At 44.1% G+C, this 16,059-nt stretch overlaps 1 long non-coding RNA gene across 2 annotated transcripts in view; it reads left to right on the top strand.

Moving 5' to 3' along the window:
- The window catches only part of LOC119620294 (uncharacterized), a 19,733-nt gene extending 3,674 nt beyond the window's left edge, over window positions 1-16,059 (top strand). Inside the window, exons 2-4 of one of the 2 annotated variants that reach the window (XR_012091809.1) lie at window positions 6,776-6,963; window positions 8,506-8,586; window positions 15,888-16,059. This is a non-coding gene — a long non-coding RNA (uncharacterized lncRNA). The remainder of the gene's footprint in view (window positions 1-6,775; window positions 6,964-8,505; window positions 8,587-15,887) is intronic. The other variant, XR_005236840.2, reaches the window with a different exon arrangement.

Raw genomic sequence — 16,059 nt, 5'->3', positions numbered from 1 at the left:
TTCACTATTAAGTATGATAGTAGCTATGGGTTTTTCATATATATAGATATATATATATATATATATATATTTTTTTTTTGAGACAGAGTCTCACTGTGTCACCCAGGCTAGAGAGCAGGGGTGCAATCTTGGCTCATGGCAACTGCCATCTCCCAGATTCAAGTGATTTTCATGCCTCAGCCTCCCGAGTAGCTGGGATTGCAGGTGTGCACCACCATGCCTGGTTACTTTTTGTATTTTCAGTAGGGACCAGGTTACACCATGTTGGTCAGGCTGGTCTTGAACTGCTGACCTCAGGTGATCTCCCCGCCTAGGCCTCTCAGAGTGTTGGAATTGCAGGTGTGAGCCACTGTGCCTGGCAGTTTTTCATAGATTTTTAAAAATCAGGTTGAGGCGGGTGGATCACCTGAGGTCAGGAGTTCAAGACCAGTCTGGCCAAGATGGTGAAACCCCGTCTCCACTAAAAACACAAAAATTAGCCAGGCGCAGTGGCAGGCACCTGTAATCCCAGCTATTTGGGAGGCTGAGGCAGGAGAATGGCTTGAACCCAGGCGGCAGAGGTCCTAGTGAGCCGAGATCGCGCCACTGCACTCCAGCCTGGGTGACAGAGTGAGACTCCGTCTCAAAATAATAATAATAGGCCGGGCGCGGTGGCTCAAGCCTGTAATCCCAGCACTTTGGGAGGCCGAGACGGGCGGATCACGAGGTCAGGAGATCGAGACCATCCTGGCTAACACGGTGAAACCCCATCTCTACTAAAAAATACAAAAAACTACCCAGGCGTGGTAGCGGCGCCTGTAGTCCCAGCTACTCGGGAGGCTGAGGCAGGAGAATGGCATAAACCCGGGAGGCAGAGCTTGCAGTGAGCTGAGATCCAGCCACTGCACTCCAGCCTGGGCGACAGAGCCAGACTCCGTCTAAAAAAAAAAAAAACAATAATAATAATAATAATAATAATAATAATAATAATTAATAGTGCTTCAGACCGGGAGCAGTGGCTCACGCCTGTAATGCCAGCAGTTTGGGAGGCCGAGGCGGGCAGATCACAAGGTCAGGAGATTGAGAGCATCCTGGCTAACACAGTGAAACCCTGTCTCTATTAAAAGTACAAAAAAAATTAGCTGGGCATGGTGGTGGGTGCCTGTAGTCCCAGCTACTTGGGAGGCCGAGGCAGGAGAATGGCGTGAACCCAGGAGGCGGAACTTGCAGTGAGATCGTGCCACTGAGCTCCAGCCTGGGCAGCAGAGCAAGACTCCATCTCAAAAAAAAAAAAAAAAAAAATTCGGAAGGGGAAAAGACATATAGGATCGACTGAATAATCACAGAAAAAGCATTTGATAATATCCAACACCTCTTTGTGATAAAACACTCAACAAACTAGAAGTAAAAGGGAGCTTCCTCAACCTGATTTTTAAAAATCTATGAAAAACTGCCAGGCACAGTGGCTCACACCTGCAATCCCAACACTCTGAGAGGCCTAGGCAGGCAGATCACCTGAGGTCAGCAGTTCAAGACCAGCCTGACCAACATGGTGTAACCTGGTCCCTACTGAAAATACAAAAAGTAACCAGGCATGGTGGTGCACACCTGCAATCCCAGCTACTCGGGAGGCTGAGGCATGAAAATCACTTGAATCTGGGAGGTGGCAGTTGCCATGAGCCAAGATTGCACCCCTGCTCTCTAGCCTGGGTGACACAGTGAGACTCTGTCTCAAAAAAAAAAAATATATATATATATATATATGAAAAACCTATAGCTACTATCATACTTAATAGTGAAAAACTGAATGTTTCCCCTAAGCTCAGGAATAGGACATAGTGGTCTGCTCTCATCACTTCTATTTCATCACTGTGCTGTAGATTCCAGCCAGGACAATTAGGCAAGAAACAAAAAACACATTCTCATTGGAAAGGAGGAGGTAAAACTATCTCTATTTCTATTTGCAGATGGCATGATCTTGTGTATAAAAATCCCTAAAGAATCCACATACACACACACACAAACGCAAATACTCAACTATTAAAGATAACAAATGAGCTAAGCAAGGTTGCAGGATACACAATTAACATACAAAAATCAGTTGTATTTCTTACACTAGAAATAATTCAAAAATGTAATTTTTTAAAAGCCCATTTACAATAGGATTAAAAAGAATAAAATAGGAATAAATTTAACAAAAGAAATACAAGACCTGGCCGGGCATGGTGGCTCATGCCTGTTATCCCAGCACTTTGGGAGGCTGATGTGGGTGGATCACCTGAGGTCAGGAGTTCAGGACCAGCCTGACCAACATGGTGAAACCCTGTCTCTACTAAAAATACACAGAGTTGCCGGACGTGGTGGCTGGCACATGTAATCGCATCTACTCGGGAGGCTAAGGCAGGAGAATCGTTTGAACCCGGAAGACGGAGGTTGCAGTGAGCTGAGATCAAGCCACTGCACTCCTGCCTGGGCAACAGAGAGAGAGATTTGTCTCAAAAAAGAAAAAGAAAAAAGGAAAGAAGAAAAAAAAAAAAAAGAAATACAAGAGCTGTACATTGAACACTACAAAACATCATCAAAAAAATTAAAGATTTAAATAGATGGAAAATTATCCCCTGTTCATAGGTTGGAAGACTTATATCGTTAAGATGCCAGTACACCCCAAATTGATGTACAGATTCAATACAATCTCTGTCGAAATTCCAGCTGCACTTTTTGCAGAAATTGACAAGTTGATACTAAAATTCATACGGAGGCCCAGCGCAGTGGCTCACGCTTGTATTCCCAGCACTTTGGGAGGCCGAGGCAGGCAGATCACGAGGTCAGGAGATCGAGTACATCCTGGCCAACATGGTGAAACCCCATCTCTACTAAAAATACAAAAAATTAGCCAGGCGTGGTGGCGGTGCCTGTAGTCCCAACTACTCGGGAGGCTGAGGCAGAAGAATGGCGTGAACCCAGGAGGCGGAGCTTGCAGTGAGCCGAGATCACGCCACTGCACTCCAGCCAAGGCGACAGAACAGGACTCCATCTCAAAAAAAAAAAAAAAATCATGCGGAAATGCAAGGGACCCAGAATAGCCAAAACAATCTTGAGGGGAAAAAAAAAAGCTGCAAGACTAACATTTCTCAATTCCAAAACTTACTACAAAGCTATAGTAATCAAGTCTTCTAATTAGAATTTACTATTCCTAATCTGTCTCTCTTAAATTTGCAGTCTCTCCTATAGTTCTTATCAAATTTTGCCTCACATTGGAATGATGGTCGTAATACCTGTCACTTGATTGTAAGTCCTGGTATATGGAATAATGTCATATCTATTCCTGTCACCCTAGCCCAGCACCTTTTATATAGAAAGATATCCACCAGCAATGTTACTTTCAGTCGCCTCCCTGTGACCAAGCTTCTCCCAGAGAAGGAAGCTGCCCTGCTCAGGGACATATGACCCATCCCCAAACCACAGGCTCCCTCATGGTCTTCAGGGTTGGGCCAAGAGGGCTCACCAGAAACCCTCTGGGATTAAATTAATGATACATACATAGTAAACAAAAATACTGTTAAAGCCAGGTGCAGGGGCTCATGCCTGTAATCCCAGCACTTTGGGAAGGCAAAATGCCTTCTCAAAAAACAAACAAACAAAAAATTATGCTAAGTGAAAGAAGCCAGTCACAAAGACCATGTTGTATATTATTCCTTTTATATGAAATGTCCAGAAAAGGCAAATCTATAGAGACCAATGGTAGATAAGCAGTTGCCAGGGGCTGGGGTGAGGGGAGAATGAGGAGTACTGTTCGTAGATACAGAGTTTCTTTTGGGGGATGATGAAGATGTTTTGAACATAGTGATAATGGTTGTATCACCTTGTGAGCATACTAGAAACCACTGAACTGTACGGTTTTTTTTTTGTTTGTTTGTTTGTTTTGAGACGGAGTCTCGCTCAGTCGCCCAGGCTGGAGTGCAGTGGCGCAATCTCGGCTCACTGCAAGCTCCGCCTCCCGGGTTCATGCCATTCTCCTGCCTCAGCCTCCCGAGTAGCTGGGACTACAGGCGCCCGCCACTGCGCCCGGCTAATTTTTTCTATTTTTAGTAGAGACGGGGTTTCACCATGGTCTCGATCTCCTGACCTTGTGATCCGCCCACCTCGGCCTCCCAAAGTGCTGGGATTACAGGCGTGAGCCACCGCGCCCGGCCTTGTACGGTTTTTTTTTTGTTTGTTTGTTTTTGTGAGATAGAGTCTCGCTCTGTCACCCAGGCTGGAGTATAGTATAGTGGCTCAATCTTGGCTCACTGCAACCTCCGCCTCCCAGGTTCAAGCAATTCTCATGCCTCAGCCTCCCAAGTAGCTGGGATTACAGACGTGTGCCTCTACACCCAGCTAATTTTTGTATTTTTAATAGAGACAGGGTTTCATCATGTTGACCATGCTGGTCTCAAACTCCCAACCTCAGGTGATCTGCTGGCCTCGGCCTCCCAAAGTGCTGGGATTACAGGCATGAGCTACTGTGCCCGGACTCTGAGCTGTACATTTTAAGAGTATATTTTTGGTTATGTGAATTTTATTTCAATAAAAAAAGAAATACAACACCTCAGAAATGCATCTCACGGCCGGGCGCGGTGGCTCAAGCCTGTAATCCCAGCATTTTGGGAGGCCGAGACGGGCGGATCTCGAGGTCAGGAGATAGAGACCACCCTAGCTAACACGGTGAAACCGCGTTTCTACTAAAAAAAAAATACGAAAAACTAGCCAGGCGAGGTGGCGGGCGCCTGTAGTCCCAGCTACTCAGGAGGCTGAGGCAGGAGAATGGCGTAAACCCGGGAGGCGGAGCTTGCAGTGAGCTGAGATCCGGCCACTGCACTCCAGCCTGGGCGACAGCGAGACTCCATCTCAAAAAAAAAAAAAAAAAGAAATGCATCTCAGATGGCAGGTAGAGAATGCTGTGAACATAGCACCCTTACCAGTTAATGCCACTTACTCCTGCAGAACAGAACTTCCTAATCACCCTCACTGGCTTTCTGCCACCCACGTGGAACAACTGCACAGTTACCCAATTAAGACACATTTAATCATTGAGTCATTCAAGAAACATGCATTGAGCACTGACTTTGGTTAGCTTCATGACTGGAAACCTCAGCTGCAGATTAGCCTCACTTGGGAAGATTCTTCAAACACAGATGACCAGGCTCCACCCAGAGGAATCAAATCAGAATCACTGAGGTGGGGCCTGGGCATCAGTATTTTTTAAGTTCCTCAGATGAGGCTAATGTACAACTAGGATGAGAACTACTGGATAAACCCACTGGGACCAGGAGCTGACAAGGGGGTTTAACAGGGGAGGGGAGTCATGGAGAGGAAGGGGATTTTCCTGTATGATTTTTATCTTTATAGAATTCAGTGGGATGGCATCTCCTTGGCTTGAACACTTTTCTTATCCAGTACGAGAGCATCATAGCATTACAGGACTTGGTTAGATTTTCTTTTCTTTTCTTTTCTTTTTTTTCTGAGACAGAGTCTCGCTCTGTCACCCAGGTTCAAGTGCAGTGGCTCTCGGCTCACTGTAACCTCCACCTCCTGGGTCAAGCGATTCTCCTGTCTCAGCCTCCCAAGTAGCTGGGAATAGACCTGTGCCACTCCGCCCAGCTAATTTTTGTATTTTTAGTAGACACAGGGTTTCACCATTTTGGCCATGGCTGGTCTCAAACTCCTGACCTCAAGTGATCCACCCATTTCAGCCTCCCAAAGTGCTGGGATTACAGGTATGAGCCACCACACCTGGCCAGAATTTGGTTAGATTTTCTAACAATAGTATCGTACTGTGATCATATTAAACAGGAAGGTCATTGAAAACTTTCAGGTTTTTGTTCATATAATGGCAAGGAAGGCCAGGCACAGTGGCTTGTAATCCCAGGACTTTGGGAAGCTGAAGCAGGCAGATTCCTTGAGCACAAGAGTTTGAGACCAGCCTGGGCAAGCAACATGGTGAAACCCCGTCTCTAACAAAAATTAGGCAGGTGCAGCAGTTTGTGCCTGTGGCCCCAGCTGATAGAGAGATTGAGGTGGGAGGATTGCTTGAGCCGGGGAGGCGGAGGTTGCAGTGAACCAAGATTGTACCACTGCACTCCAGCTTAGGTGACTGAAAAAAAAAAAAAAGACGGGGAAACCAGAGATACCTTCGCTTTTTAGCTAGTCCCCGCCACCACACACACACACAGAGAACATAGTCTGTTTTCCAGAGACTTAACAAAAATCAGTTAAATTGATAAAACTTAGTCAATGAATGGGGCTATGGGGAAAATAAATACATTTATGCCTAATTGATGGAACCATAAGTTGATTCAGTGTTTTTGGATCAAGTCTGTAACAAAAGCTATAAAACTCGACCAGGTGAAACCGCCTTTGCAAAATTATGACTCAGACAGTGAAAGAGATCTAACTTAACTGACTCCATCTTGCCTCTTCTAACCTCCAAGCTGTCCTTGTTTGTCCCTGGGCATAGGCTGAACTAACTTTGGGAGAAACATGGTTTATAGTTTAAACAAAGACGGTAACAGCGCTTTCCCAAAGCAGACATCATTCTTGTCTGGGGACTAGATTGCCTTTGTAGGACTAACATTAGCCACAAGATTAGAAATTATGGTTTAGGAGTCATGTAGTTGGAGGCTACAAGATTCTGACCCTCCCTAAACTGCTCCTAAGATCAGTGCTTGAGATATTTTGCAGGCCTTGCACTGGATGGATTAGCTGGCACCACTCAGACAAATAAACTCGTTCATCCGATCTTGTGGCCCCCACCCAGGAAAGGACTCAGCACAAGAAGACAGCTGCGATTCCCTGTGATTTCATCCCTGACCAATCAGCACTCCTGGATCACTGGCTTCCCCCACCCACCAAGTTATGTTTTAAAACTCCACTCCCTGAGCTGGGCACAGGGGCTCACACCTGTAATCCCAGCACTTTGGGAGGCCGAGGCAGGTGGATCATGAGGTAAGGAAATCGAGATCATCCTGGCCAACGTGGTGAAACCCCGTCTCTACTAAAAATACGGAAAAAAAAAAATTAGGTGGGCATTGTGGCATGTGCCTGTAGTCCCAGTTACTCAGGAGGCTGAGGCAGGAGAATAGTTTGAACCAGGGAGTCGGAGGTTGGGAGTCGGAGGTGGCAGTGAGCCGAGATCGCGCCACCGCACTCCAGCCTGGCGACAGAGCAAGGCCCCGTCTCAGATTAAAAAAAAAAAAAAGGAGCGCTGGGGGAAACTGATTTGAATAGTACTAAAACTCCGCTCTCCCGCACAGCCAGCTCTGTGTGAATTACTCTTTCTCTGGTACTCTCCCTACTGGCGAGGCGCTGCTGACCTAATGTGCATGGATTTCATTGCAATGGAGAAATAGTCCTGGGAAGACATATCCTTTAACTGTAGCCCTATAACAGGGTGTCTCTCTGTAGCCCCATGGTGGGAAGTCTGGATTGGCGAGTATCCTAGGCACTGCCAATGCCTCCTTCCTTCTACCGACTGGTTCTGTAGCCCTATGGTGGGGTGTCTGCAGCTCCACGGGGTGTGCGTGTCTGTAGCCCCATTGCAGGGTGTCTGTTCGGCTCCTGGGTGGTCTCAGTTGGCTCTTTCTAACTAGTAGGAAGAGTCCTTGTTTGGGAAACTTCTCAGTCAGACAGATTTCAAGGTTTCTCAGATGGAGAATAGGAGGATAGTTTGGAAGGGATACTCTTGGAGTTCTTGGTTAGCAATATGGTTTGGAAGGCCTTCCGTCCATCTCATCTTTGTGTATGTTTGTAATGTGGAAGGAATCTCTTTTTTTTTTTTTTTTTTTTTGAGACGGAGTCTTGCTCTGTAGCCCGGGCTGGACTGCAGTGGCCGGATCTCAGCTCACTGCAAGCTCCGCCTCCCGGGTTTACGCCATTCTCCTGCCTCAGCCTCCGGAGTAGCTGGGACTACAGGCGCCCGCCACCTCGCCCGGCTAGTTTTTTGTATTTTTAGTAGAGACGGGGTTTCACCGTGTTAGCCAGGATGGTCTCGATCTCCCGACCTCGTGATCCGCCCGTCTCGGCCTCCCAAAGTGCTGGGATTACAGGCTTGAGCCACCGCGCCCGGCGGAAGGAATCTCAAAAGGAATTGATGATGGAAGGGGCCTAACTCAGAGAACCCTCCTTATTTGTCTGGTCACATTCCATGATCCCTAAGGAAGGCTCGACAGGCCTGTCTCTTGGGGTGACTATCTGCTTTTTGCCTTGCGCAGAGATCCCATTGTGAATTACCATTCGGAGGTCCTCCCTTCCCACCTGGAATGGATCAGAGACAATAGGGATCAATGGGGAAAAAGTTTGAGCTTTACCAGGTTGATATTGGGTGCTGAACGAGATGACTAGGGTTCGTTTTGTTATGTGTGTTTTGCTGGGATGGAAAATGTTAATTCCGTTCCCCACAGCAGCCCGTTGGGCAGCATCTTGCAAATTAAGAATCTTGCCAATGGTTCCATAAAACAGTAAAGGGTGATTTTCTCTTGAACCCCACAGCTATGGCGCAGTGAACAGGATCATCAGAAGCCGCTCCGTTGAGAAAGGGAGCCTGGAAACCTGGTATGCTGGCAAAACAGGGTAAGAAATTCTTACCAGCCGAGTTTCTGGTCTCTTTCTCTTTCTCAGTCTGGGTAAATGGTAAGCATCACTATTTGTCTCTCTGCAAGCGTTTGATTAATAGAAAAAGGATTTGTGAGACTAGTCTCAGGCAGTAGCAAATCTGGTGTACTTTGTGCTAAGAATTTGTCTTTCTGTGTTCTGTAACGGAGAGAGGGGCATCACAGGATAGAATGTGAGTTTAGGACCTCTATCAGCCCACTTTTCAAGCCAGTCTGGCAGGCTGGTCCGTTACAAACTTTGCTACGGATGGGTCTCTGAAACCAATACTGTATGAAATTTCTGTCTTGTATAGGCTGGGCGTAGTGGGTCTTGTCTGTAATCCCAGCACTTTGGGAGGCCAAGGCGGGTGGATCATGAGATCAGGAGTTCAAGACTAGTCTGGCCAACATAGTGAAACCCTGTCTGTACTAAAAAATACAAAAAATTAGCTGGGCATGGTGGCGGGCACCTATAATCCCAGCTACTTGGGAGGCTGAGGCAGGAGAATCACTTGAACTCAGAAGGTGGAGGTTGCAGTGAGCGGAGATCAGGCCACTGTACTCCAGCCTGGGCGACAGTGCGAGACTCTGTCTCAAAAAAAAAAGAAAAAGAAATTTCTGTCTTGTGTGCTTAAGAGCTTAATTTAACCTTGTGACCATGTGGAGATACTTTCTCTTGGCTCCCACCATCCAGAGGACAGGAATTTTGAGGTTCATGTCATAGCCCTAAAAATTATCTTGAGCGGTTAAAAGTCTTTGTAAGCTTGAAATTGGCTTCTCTAGGATCCTTCTGGGAAGAGCAATAGAAACTTCTCATTGCTCTAACTCAGCAGCTAAGGCTTTGCTTTTTGACAATGGAAGCCTGGGTTCTGTTCTTGCCTTCCAGAATGATTCCTTTCTGGTGTTTCATTTATGTTACTTTGCCATTTATTGAGGTTTCCCCCCACCCCATGGATAGCTTCTGATTTCCTATCTTGAATTTTTCTTTCTCTAAACTACCCTGGGGGAGATTCTAAATTTTGTAAAAAAAAGAAAAAAAAAAGAAAGAAAAGAAAAAGAAACTACTTACCATCTCTTTGAGACACCCACGTGTCCATGGTTACGTTGTAACCTTAGTTAAAACAGATTGGCCGGGCGCGGTGGCTCACGCCTGTAATCCCAGCACTTTGGGAGGCCGAGGCGGGCGGATCACAAGGTCAGGAGATCGAGACCACGGTGAAACCCCGTCTCTACTAAAAATACAAAAAAAAATTAGCCGGGCGCGGTTGTGGGCGCCTGTAGTCCCAGCTACTCGGGAGGCTGAGCCAGGAGAATGGCGGGAACCCGGGAGGCGGAGCTTGCAGTGAGCCGAGATCGCGCCACTGCACTCCAGCCTGGGCGACAGAGCGAGACTCCGTCTCAAAAAAAAGAAAAGGAAAAAAAAAAAAAAAAAAAAAACAGATTAATTTCTTTTTCTTTTTTTTTTTTTTTTGAGACGGAGTCTTGCTCTGTTGCCCGGGCTGGAGTGCAATGGCCGGATCTCAGCTCACTGCAACCTCTGCCTCCCGGGTTTACGCCATTCTCCTGCCTCAGCCTCCTAAGTGACTGGGACTACAGGCGCCCGCCACCACGCCCGGCTAATTTTTTGTATTTTTTAGTAGAGACAGGGTTTCACCGTGTTAGCCAGGATGGTCTCGATCTCCTGACCTCGTGATCCGCCCGTCTCGGCCTCCCAAAGTGCTGGGATTACAGGCTTGAGCCACCGCGCCCGGCCAAAACAGATTAATTTCATGTGGGAAGTTACCTGTGCTAGACTTCAAGAGCCAAAAATATGCCACTTGGCATGGCTAAAGTCAGGTAATAAAAAATTTTAAAGGATTTTTTTTTAAGAGCGCTATGGCTAAAAGTCAGCTTAATTAAAAGTGGATAAACAAGCTATAAGTATATTTAAAGGGCCTTTATATTTTTCTCTTCCTGGAACTTGTTTTTCTGGAAAAAGATTTTTTCTTCTCAGTCGACTGAATTATTTTTCTCAATTTTTTTTTTTTTTTTTTTTTTTTTTTTTTGTCTTGCCACTCTTAATGCATACATGAGAGGCCCTAAGATAACTTCTGGTAGTCTGGGACTCATTGGGAAAAACAAAGGAGGCACCACAGACCTCATTTTGTGGGGGGAAAAAAACACCTCTGTTTTCCTCATGAAACCCCAGGAAGTAAAAGCAGATCGATCCCTCTCAAAATCAAAGACTGTTCTGTTTTGCGTTGTGTTATCTGACAGTTTTGAGTTTGGGGGATATGAGAAATTACTTTGCATTATGAGACAGCTTTGGTGTGTGATAACTAAGTAGGAAATATACTTTAAGGATGGCTAATAGTAGTTATGGAGGAATACTTGACTCTTTGCACACTTGGATCAGAGAAGCATGCTCTTGGCCACCTGGAAGATAAGAAAACATCCCCAACCCCAACTGAGAGATGAGACTCCCATGAGGGATGGACCCATGTCAAAATGGGCTCATTGGCTTTGGGTTGCCTTGTAATGAAATGCAGGGTAGAAGCATTGCACTGTCAGCCAGGCACATTGGCTTATGACTGTAATCCCAGCACTTTGGGAAGTCAAGGTGGGTGGATCACCCGAATTCAGGAGTTCGAGACCAGCCTGGCCAACATGGTGAAACCCCGTCTCTACTAAAAATACAAAAATTAACCAGGCATAGTGGCAGGCACCTGTAATCCCAGTTACTTAGGAGGCTGAGGCAGGAGAATCACTTGAACTCAGGAGGTGGAGGTTGCAGTGAGTCGAGATCTTGCTACAGCACTTCAGCCTGGATGACAAGAGCAAAACTCCATCTCAAAAAAAGAAGCACTGCATGGTCTTCTCCCATCGTATTTCCCTACTTTTGGGGATCCAAGATCCAATATAAAATGGCACCCTTAATTCTGGGGATCTGTCTTTGTCTTCAGCTACTTATTTGCTGCTTATTTGGCCCTAGAAACACATGCTTTCCTGGCCCTGTTCCTCCAAAGCCTCCACCCTGAAGCCAGTAATCCGATTAAGAAACTGGCAAATGAAAAAGCTTACAGGGCCGGGCGCGGTGGCTCAAGCCTGTAATCCCAGCACTTTGGGAGGCCGAGACAGGCAGATCACGAGGTCAGGAGATCGAGACCATCCTGGCTAACACGGTGAAACCCCGTCTCTACTAAAAAAAAATACAAAAAACTAGCCGGGCGAGGTGGAGGGTGCCTATAGTCGCAGCTACTCGAGAGGCTGAGGCAGGAGAATGGCATGAACCCGGGAGGCGGAGCTTGCAGTGAGCCCAGATCGCGCCACTGCCCTCCAGCCTGGGCGACACAGCGAGACTCCGTCTCAAAAAAAAAAAAGAAAGAAAAATTTTACGAGTGCCGAATCTTCTGTCTGTATTTATATGTGTTGTGTGTGATGTTTGTATGTAAAACAGCTCGATTAATTGGCTTAGAAAAATAAGGGCTTAAATATTTTGTCAGAAAAATGGATACTTTAATGCCTTTTTGTTCACATGACATTAGTAATCTTTTGGAAATAAAAACAGTTTTAAAGATTATTGGTAATACCTGTAATCCCAGTACTTTGGGAGGCCTAGGCAGGCAGATCACCTGAGGTCAGGAGTTCAAGACCAGCCTGACCAACATGGAGAAACCCCATCTCTACTAAAAATACAAAATTAGCCGACCGTGGTGGCACATGCCTGTAATCCTAGCTACTTGGGAGGCTGAGGCAGGAGAATCGCTTGAACCTGGAAGGTGGAGGTTGTGGTGAGCTGAGATCACGCCACTGCACTCCAACCTGAGCAATAAGAGCAAAACTCTATCTCAAAAGAAATAAAATAAAATGAAGATTGTCTTAACCTAAAAAAGTTGACTTAATCTAAAAGAGTAATGGAACAAAACTGAAGGTTTAAGCAAAGTGAAAAGGGTTTGTAAAGAGTTAATCTTATTAAAAAATTCTGTGGTATAAACAAGCTGGCTAAGATGTAAAAGAAATTATTTAGCTTTTTTTCTATAGGTTAAAACTTTAAAATGATACTGTTTTGGGGCCAGAATTTGGGCTCAGGTGTCCGAAAAACAGGGTTTTCTTAGAAAATTGATCTGCTGTTTGATGGAAAATTATAAAGGGTAGAAAACCTTATCTTATGGTCAAACTAATTAAAACTAAATAGAGATATAAAATTTTATTTAAGAAACTAGCCTTAACATTAAAGATGCATTAAAGCCAACATGAAATTTGGTTTTCTCTTTTGAAGATGATTTTTATGTAATGATAAAAGATAATAAAATGGTTTTGTTTTCTCCTTCGGGTAAATGGCAGGGAGAAAAGGGAAAAGAGAGAAGAGACAAATTTAGTTAGCCTCATACTATCTTTATTGGGTCTTGTTTGGAAAGCTAAGTCTCCTCTATCAGAGTAAAGATTTTCTTTTTAAATACGTTTTTTGGAATTATCATTTTGGCCAAATGAATAACTTATAGTGACCTGGGATTCTCTTTTGTGATATCCAGTGTTTTAAACCTTTGGTATTTGACAAACTTTCCAAAATCAAATTATAGATTATGTCTCTTTCTAACCTAGTATTTTAGATATTAGGTCCTCTAAAGTCTAAAAATGACATTTGGCTTATTTGGTACAAAAAATCATAAAGGAAGCACTGTCAAATATGAAATGGTGTTTGGCTTTCTTTGGTCTATATTTGTGCAAATGTGTTGTTGGTGTATGTTCCAAAATTATGTAAAACTGCTGTAAGCCTAATATGACTTAGTATGTTTCATCAGTAATAATTATAATTATTATGTTAAATGACTGTGTGCCACAGAGGTGAATTTCCTTGTCAATTGTGCCTTTAACTGTAGTTGCCCTAAAATGTTTTTGTCATCCACAGACAATTGTTGTCTCACTTAGGTCCTCTTTAAAAGATAATTTTATAATCAACTATAAAATTTAACAGGTGCTCCTAAATGCAGATTTCTGATTAATAACTCTGGGAGACTGTGATATTAGAATAGAAAAAAACCTTTCAAATAGAAGAGTGAATGGTGTTTGGTTTTCTTTGGACTGTATTTGTTTAAATATGTTATTGGTATGTGTTCCAAAATTATGAGAAACTTCTATAATGTTGAGATAATTTAGCATACATTATCAATAATTATAATTGTTATGAAAAAATTGTTGTATGCCACAGAAGTGACCAAAATTCCTAGTCAATTGTAGCTTTAACAGTGGCTATAGACTTTTGTCGTCCACAGATATTTTGTCTTACTTTGGTCCTTTTATTTATTTATTTATTTTGAGAATGGAATCTCGCTCTGCCACTAGGCTGGAATGCAGTGGTACAATCTCGGCTCATTGCAACCTCCACCTCCTGCGTTCAAGCAATTCTCTGCCTCAGCCTCCCAAGTAACTGGGATTACAGGTGCCCGCCACCAAGCCCAGCTAATTTTTTGTATTTTTAGTAGAGACGGGGGTTGCACCATCTTGGCCAGGCTGGTCTTGAACTCCTGAACTTGTGATCCACCTTCCTCAGCCTCCCAAAGTGCTGGGACTACAGGCATGAGCCACCGCGCCCAGCCTACTTTGGTCCTTTTCAAAACACAGTTTATAATTAGATATAGGACTCTCAGTGCAGGTCTCAGATAAGTTTAAAAATTGTGCTGTTGGAATAGAGGAAGAAAACAAACTTCTAGACTCTCAGGGAGAGCTAATGTGTTAAATATTGCTAAACCTTTTGTTTTCAGAGTCAAGATAATTTATTTCTTTAGAGCTATTTGCAACTTTCAACAAGTGAGTAAAATATACTCCTGTGAACAAAATTTGGAGTATATTTATTCCTCTCTACCTTATTTCTCCAGAATTTGGAAACTCTGTGAGTATTCTCAATTTATGGCAGTATAGTTAATTGCATAAGCGCAATAAGAATCTGTGTTCTTTTGTAACAGGACGCAATTGGAGAAATTGGCTATTTGATGAAGGCTTTGACTGGAATGGCATGCTTCCTTTAAAGAATCAAAGTTGACTTATAAAGCCAATTAAAGCCCATTAGGGCATCTGGCCTCATGCCTTGTCCACAACAGAGTCCCTATGCAGGGTGCCTGACCTGTGATAAGTAAAGAGTGTCACTTTCTAAATGGCCCAGGAACCCCAAGTTATCTTGGGTCCCCAAGAGGAGAGGAATTTGCCGAACTCATAGGTATTTGAGGGTACAAATCCATGGCTGGGTTCAGCTGTTAAAAAGTCTTATTTGAGATTCCTCATGGAACAGAGTTCTATCAAAGCCAATTTTTAAAAGCCTAAGTGGAAAATAATTATTTTTGCTTCACTTTATGCAAATAATCAGGCCAAGTACCGTAAGACTAATGTTTATTTTATAAACAAATCACTTCCATCATGATAGGTTTTTAATAAAAATGGGGACTGGAGAGAGAAAAATTACGCTTCGAAAGAAAAACTATAGTACACTGTTAGCTGTTCTTGAGGTTTTTTCTGCAGTTTAGACTAAATTCTAAATTCTTTGTGGGTTAGAAGTCCCCAAACTAATGTTTTCAAATCTTTGCTTTTAAAATTTAGAATTGTACTCTTCATCCTAGGACATGTTATTTACCTTATAGTAGGCTGTTCACTTAAACACTGTAGTAAAACTAGAGATGAGAGTACTAATGTTTTTGCCATGCAAGCCTTGGAAGCTCAACCAGGCCTGCATGAGTACACTCAGACAATTGCAAAGTAGTTCTATTCTTCTCAACTTGGGGTTCACTCCCATTCCCACTACATCCCCTGTCCGCAGGAAGAAGTCAGAGCGATAGATAGCCTTTTCCCATCTTCATAGCCTACACTTTAAGATTAAGGTGTTATAAACCCCAAAGGGAGGGATGGAAACCACCTCTGCAAAATTATGACTGAGACAGTGGAAGAGATCTAACTTCACTGACTCCGTCTTGCTTCTAACCTCCAAGCTATCCTTGTTCATTCCTGGGCGTAGGCTGAACTAACTTTGGAAGAAACCTAGTTTATAGTTTAAACAAAGATGGTAACAGCCCTTTCCCAAAGCAGACTTCATTCTTGCCTGGGACTAGATTGCCTTTGTAGGATTAACATTAGCCACAAGATTTGAAATTATGGTTTAGGAGTCATGCAGCTAGAGGCTACAAGATTCTGACCCTCAGTAAACTGCTCCTAAGATCAGTGCTTGAGATATTTTGCAGACCCTGCACTGGATGGATCAGCTGGAACCACCTAGATAAATAAACTGACTCATCTGATCTTATGGCCCCCACCCAGGAACTGACTCAGCACAAGAAGACAGCTGTGACTCCCTATGATTTCATCCCTGACCAATCAGCACTCCTGGCTCACTGGCTTCCCCCGACCCACCAAGTTATCCTTAAAAACTCTGTTCCCTGAATTATTGGGAAGACTGATTTGAGTGATAATAAAACTCTGGTCTCCCTCA

Source organism: Chlorocebus sabaeus, chromosome 29 (assembly GCF_047675955.1).
Source record: "Chlorocebus sabaeus isolate Y175 chromosome 29, mChlSab1.0.hap1, whole genome shotgun sequence".
Classification (NCBI taxonomy): Eukaryota; Metazoa; Chordata; class Mammalia; order Primates; family Cercopithecidae; genus Chlorocebus; species Chlorocebus sabaeus.
The sequence above is the reverse complement of the archived record's forward strand: the minus strand, read 5'-3'. Positions and strand labels throughout refer to the sequence as shown.